Source organism: Plectropomus leopardus, chromosome 8, assembly GCF_008729295.1.
Source record: "Plectropomus leopardus isolate mb chromosome 8, YSFRI_Pleo_2.0, whole genome shotgun sequence".
Classification (NCBI taxonomy): domain Eukaryota; kingdom Metazoa; phylum Chordata; class Actinopteri; order Perciformes; family Serranidae; genus Plectropomus; species Plectropomus leopardus.
Window position 1 is genome coordinate 30,542,465 of NC_056470.1, and position 6,042 is coordinate 30,548,506.

Consider the following 6,042-nt stretch of genomic DNA (forward strand, 5'->3'; position numbering starts at 1 on the left):
AGGCAGTCTGGACACTAACAATGACTTGTGCATGTATAAATCTAGGCTATATATTTAACGTTTTCTTTTTTTTTGTAATGGCATCAATAAGTCAATGTTTGCTCGTAGCTGACAATTGTATATATTTAATAGCAATGAGCTGTGCTTGCTGGAAAATGCTTATATATGGTCTCTTCTGTTATGGCTCCTTAGCTTGGAGACTCACCCTGTCAGCCATGACAGAAAATCATGTGCCAGCTAAACGCTCTGATCTGGACACGTGCTCACCATGTCACTGAGAAGTCAACAAAACAGCAGTTCAAACTAAGTACGTTTAAAAGTTTAGGAAAGTGTGATAAAAAGAATAAAAAAGATTAATGCATTAACGCTGACAGCCCTAATATAAATTTTTACAGGAGTCTAACTCAAATTTAGGTATAGGCTACATAAATTACTATATTCAATTTCTGCCAAAGGATGACGTTTAAGTGTCACCCTGGTTCCCTCATCAAAATGCTTATGGGACTTTTCCGCATTAGATTTTGGATTGATGTCGAAAATAAGCTTTGTGGTGGACAAAAGTTTAAGATACTCATGTTTTGTAAATTGCAATTTAATCTTCGCAAATGAACATTACTTTTAGGATTTTTGAAGGCTAAATGCAATCGCCAAAAGCAAAAATCTAATGTTAGGTTTTGAATTAACTAATGGCACGACGTAACCTCTCTCCAATAACCGGGCTGTAAAGACGTCTTCGGCGGCTCGGCATCATTGCCGTTCTGAGCCACTTTTTAGCAACTGCCTTTTACGAGACAGATAAAAACTTCAAAGTTCACGAGCTGGTACTGATATATATGTTATATCAAAGAACCTAATGTGAACGTCTCTTCAGCTTGTATTAAACATAGACTTCATTTCAGGTTTCTATCCAAAAACCTATTTTTAAAAAAACCCTCTGACTTCGAGACAAAGACCACAGGTGCTGAAATGCTGACAAATTTTTGTGTTTTAGTGCTCGTCCTGGAGTACTCCATACATACTACTAAATCCTACACACAGGCCCTTAAATGTATTAATATATTATTCTATTATTACTTGAGCAAATGTGTTTGACCATCCCTCTTTTGTCCACCTCTTTAAATATATAAAAGGAAAAAGCTATCATTTGAAATAAATTACAACAATGACCAGTTTGATAAATTCTGCAGTGACACACTGATGAAGATGGTGACGTATGTTATGACTCAGACTGCTGATAAATCATCATGTTATCAAAGAACCTTGGCAAACAATAAAACCACAAACCAATGTCACAGGTGCTGATACGACCTCTGAGGAAGTACCACCATAAAAAGCCGGTCAGCCAACCATGTGGGGCCTTCGCCTGCCACGAGCCCTCGTCTTCCTCTTGGTATGTCTGTGTCTTGCTTTTGTACATTCGAGTACAATGCATAGAAATATCAGTAAGGATGCAAAAGAGCTCCAACGCAGTAATAAGTACCAAAATGGAACTCCTGTCCATGCCCTGAAAAAGCAGACGTTTTATTAGTGACTACATGTATATTTTTTTTTTAACAGATCCATTTTAAGATATATGAATGCTTTTCACCTGCTGAAAAACAGATCGTGATCCGTTTCGTTGATCAGAAAGGACCGGTTTATTGCGTCAGAGTGGATTTTCTGAGTAGCTTGGCAGGTGGTCAGAGGTGGCGTTGTGGCCATGGTGGTGCTCATCCTGTCGGCACAGTCATAAATGGGTTGGCCTGATGATTGAAAAGAAACACATTACAATGGCATTTTTTTATGAGCTTGTACTTTGTGCAACAAGTATTTCACAACAGCCTCAACACAAATCAGACCCCAGCAGCCCATTCTATGAGCCCATGTTTATAATTTATTATATCCTTCTATTTAAAGTGCCTTTGTGCATGATTTTTATTGTAATTTCTGACCTTTAAAACACAAAAACCTTTTTTTTTTTGTATAAATGAGTCCAGGGTCCAACCAAAACATCCAAAAAAAAAAAAAAAAGTCACTGGATTCATTAATCTAAACATAAGGCCTTCATTAGTATTAAGATATTTTAATTTACTTTACAAAAGTCTTGAAAGTACTAACGCATTGAAAGTAGGATTTTAAGAATCTTTTTTTTTCCACGTCACATTGCAAAAGCTCAAAATAATTGGTAACATCTATCTCTAAAAAATGCAGAATGCCTGTTAATGTCACACAGATCAGGATAACTAAATAACAACACATATCGCCAAGAAAATACACCCACACATACCACATATTTAATAAACATTTGTGGAAATTTGTCCCCAAACCTGAGTAATTATTGCTTTATTTCTTTAAATCTTGTTATTGAAAGATGAGTCTTAATTTTATTCTGGGTGGCGTTAAGTCAAAAGTCTTAAAAAGTCTCAAATCTAACTTGCCTAAAGCCCCTGCAGACAACCCCGGTGATGGTGCAGTTTGTGTGCTGGGTTGGATTTACTTTTTGCCTCTGTGTATTTTTTTTTTTTTTAAATTTGGCCGCTAGATGGCATCACAGTCAAATCCTACACACAAGGCTAATTCTATAGATAAACAATATACATCACCGTTGCCAATTTCAAAACATTACTCATAAGATGAAGTATATCAATAATCAACAGTTTACCATCTCTTATTTTGCATGAAAGGTTTTATTTAAGGCTTTTCAGTATGCCTTCATCATAGTACTTTTGCGCCATCAGTGTAATAAGAGAGTATTCGGTCAGTAATAATCACCGTGTGTTGAACCTGACAAGTGCACAGCGGAAACAGAGTCACAGCCTTACTTGCAGTGCAAAACAGACTTGGATTCGGACAGATGTTACACTTCTGAAGGCCCATAAATAGCATGAACAACAAAACCTTTTGTGGCTTAGTTTCCTGTTTATTTCCATCCTCTTCTCATACTGCATACTTTTGTGTGTTAGTTTTCTTTAGCAATCACCTTTATAACTATAGGCTAACACATGTAAACAGATGACAAAATTACAAAAAAAAAAACAAAAAAAAAAACAACAGTCATTATGACCAGATAATGACAGTGTTTTGATTGGGGGTTTTTTAAGGTTACACATGCTTTACCTTCAGGCACAGTTTAAAAACACTAATAATCACCCAATGGTACTAATACACCTATACTTCGCTTGCAATATGAAAGCATTATTACATGCTAAAAGCACACTCACCATTCATTATGGTTGCAGAAAAACACTTATGAAGTTTCACACATGGTGGTGCAAATGAATTATAAGAGATTCTAAAAAAAAAGTTGTGAGGTACACTTTTAATACCTTAAAATCTTTACTTGCAATGTGAAATATATTTTTGTTGCATAATTATATAAATTGTATGATAAACTGTATAAAAAATTTGAATCCAAACGTGCTCCTAGAAATTCATGATGTACAATAATTAACGTAAAGTCTTAAAATTAAGCTGCGCTTTCCAGTAGTTTGGTTTAATTATTTTAACTATTATTTTATTCTTTTATTGGTTTTAACTCAGGTGTGTTATTACTTTTACTGTTTTATTGGTTTATCTATCATCCTTTATTGGTCTATTTATATTATTTTATTGTATTTTTTGTGCTTTTATTCATTTTTTTTTTATATTTCATTTATCAGTTCTGACTCACACCTTTGTACCTTTAACTGGTTTATTCCTCATCTTAATCATTATTTTATGGGTTTAGTTTTAATGGATTCGATCTGTTTCATTTTGTTTCTTTGCAGAGTACATAATGTTTCCACCTGGAATGAAATGTGCTATAAAGATTAAGCTTTGCTTGCTGACTCTGTTTTGAAGTTATCAATAAAGTATAAACACAGGCATCATAGGTAGTGTTAAACAGTTCTTGCATTGATATTTATAGGAGAGAATACATCACATCTGTTCTTACCCTGCATATGAACGACATAGGTGCAGCTGCTCTCTGCAGGCATCAGGACCTGCACTGAGAGGACGTTACTCTGCTGTCTGCTTATGTCATTACTGGCAATACAGTAATAATCGCCGTCCTTTTCCACTGTGCCACAGTGTAGGTACAGGTCTGAGGATTGGTGAAGCAGAAAATTCTTGTTGTGTGTGTGTTTGTACCAGGCGTAAACAACAGCAGTGCCTTTTGTACAACCACAGCGCACCGTCACCGGCTGACCCCAACACGTTGGTCTGTCCACCAGAGAGCGCAAGGGCCAAAGACTGGGTTTAGATACTGGAACTGGGCAAGCAGAAGACAGCAAAATGCTTAAATTAAGACTTACAGTTTAAGGGGGTAAATATTCAGAAGCAGTTTGCTACTAATATTGTGACTGTGTTTTATTCTTACCTTCAGTGATGACCACACTAACTGAAGTCATGATGTCAGTGTATATTTTGTCAATCCCAACCCAGTACACTCCGGCGTCATCAAATTTGAGATCTGTGACTTTCACAAACAGTCCTCTTCGTTTTAAATCTATAACCTGAGACCTGTGTTTCCCTTTACCCCTATTTTCTGAATCCACCAAAATCTGACATGTGCTTCGAGAGTCCCCTTGGCACCAGTACTTTTTACTGAACAGGAATTGCTTTGTGTCATAGCTGCAGGTAAGAATGAATTCACCTCCAACATGCGCTGTGATCTTGTCTTGATTACAACGAAGCTGAAGACTTGCTGAAAGACAAAAATCTGAGTCAGTAAATCAAAACCAAACTGCTTATAGCCACAGCAATAAAAAAAAGCGTTGTTTCAGGTAATTCCTCAGTGTGTTCAACCTTAAATTTAACTGATTTCATTGAATTTTTCTGACCAAAATTTGAACTATTTGTAACTTTTTGTAAATTTGTAACTTTTTAATAACATTAAATAAAAACAATAGGTCACACCAAAAACTAATGTCAATTCAAAGTTTATGTTGGTTTTCGGGTAATTACAGTTAAGTTGAACTGAAATTAATGATGTGAAATAACACTTTCCATCTGTAAATAATTTCCATGCATGTTGTTTGATGCAGATTATGCAGATGACACAAATGAAGTAAGAATTATTACATGATCTATCATTTCCCAAAAAGAATAGAAATTAATTTAGACATTTTCTTAAAAAGAAAAACAGTATCATGATCATTACTAACATTTTAAATCATAGGCACTCACCATGAAAAAGCAAAAACAGATTCAGCGCTCTCATTTTGATGTTTCAAGCTGGTACAAAAAATCTTAACTGAATGCTCAGGAAGCTGTCGAGATGGACTGAGGTGATCGCAGCTTCCTGTAGGTGCATTGTGGGTTACAGAAATGCCTTTGAGTGCTACTAGGCCCAAAACACAGATTGAGTTGCCTTGTGAATAGGCCACATTTCCAGTAATTTACGGTTGTGTTATTGTAAAAGCCCCTTCAAATATCTGGAGCCTTGGTTTCTTTTTTTCAATACGGCAACACCAGTTGCCATAGTTTGACTTGTTGCTACAAAGAGTTGGAAATGTTCCACACTCTTGTTAAAAAATAGCCACTTTTATTGCTACAAATATGGCTAAAAATGTCACAAACTATGGTAAAAAAACAAAACAAAAAAAACTTGTCTTTGTCACTTCAAACATGGCTGGAAATGTCCCAAACTCCTGTTAAAAAATACCTGCTTTTATTGCTACAAACAGCCCTGATAAAGTTCGGACCTCTTGTAAAAAAAACAAAAAAAAACCCCATTTTTTTTAATCACTAAAAACACATCTGCAAACATCTCGAACTCTTGACAAAAAAAGCAGTTTTTGTCACTACAATAACAGCTAGCAATGTCCCAAACACTCATTCAAAAATACCAACCTTTTTTTACAGTAAACGTGGCTGAAAATGTCCTAAATTATGGTTAAAAAATACCTGCTGTTGTCGCTACAAACACTGCTGAAAACATCTCAACCTCTTAATAGGAAAAGGACATTTTTGTCACCACACGACTGGAAATGTCCCTACCACTCTTCAAAAAAATTTCCTTTTTGCTGGTCTCAAACAGTAGTCTGCTGCTGACCTCTCACCAAGGCGCCATCCACGGAC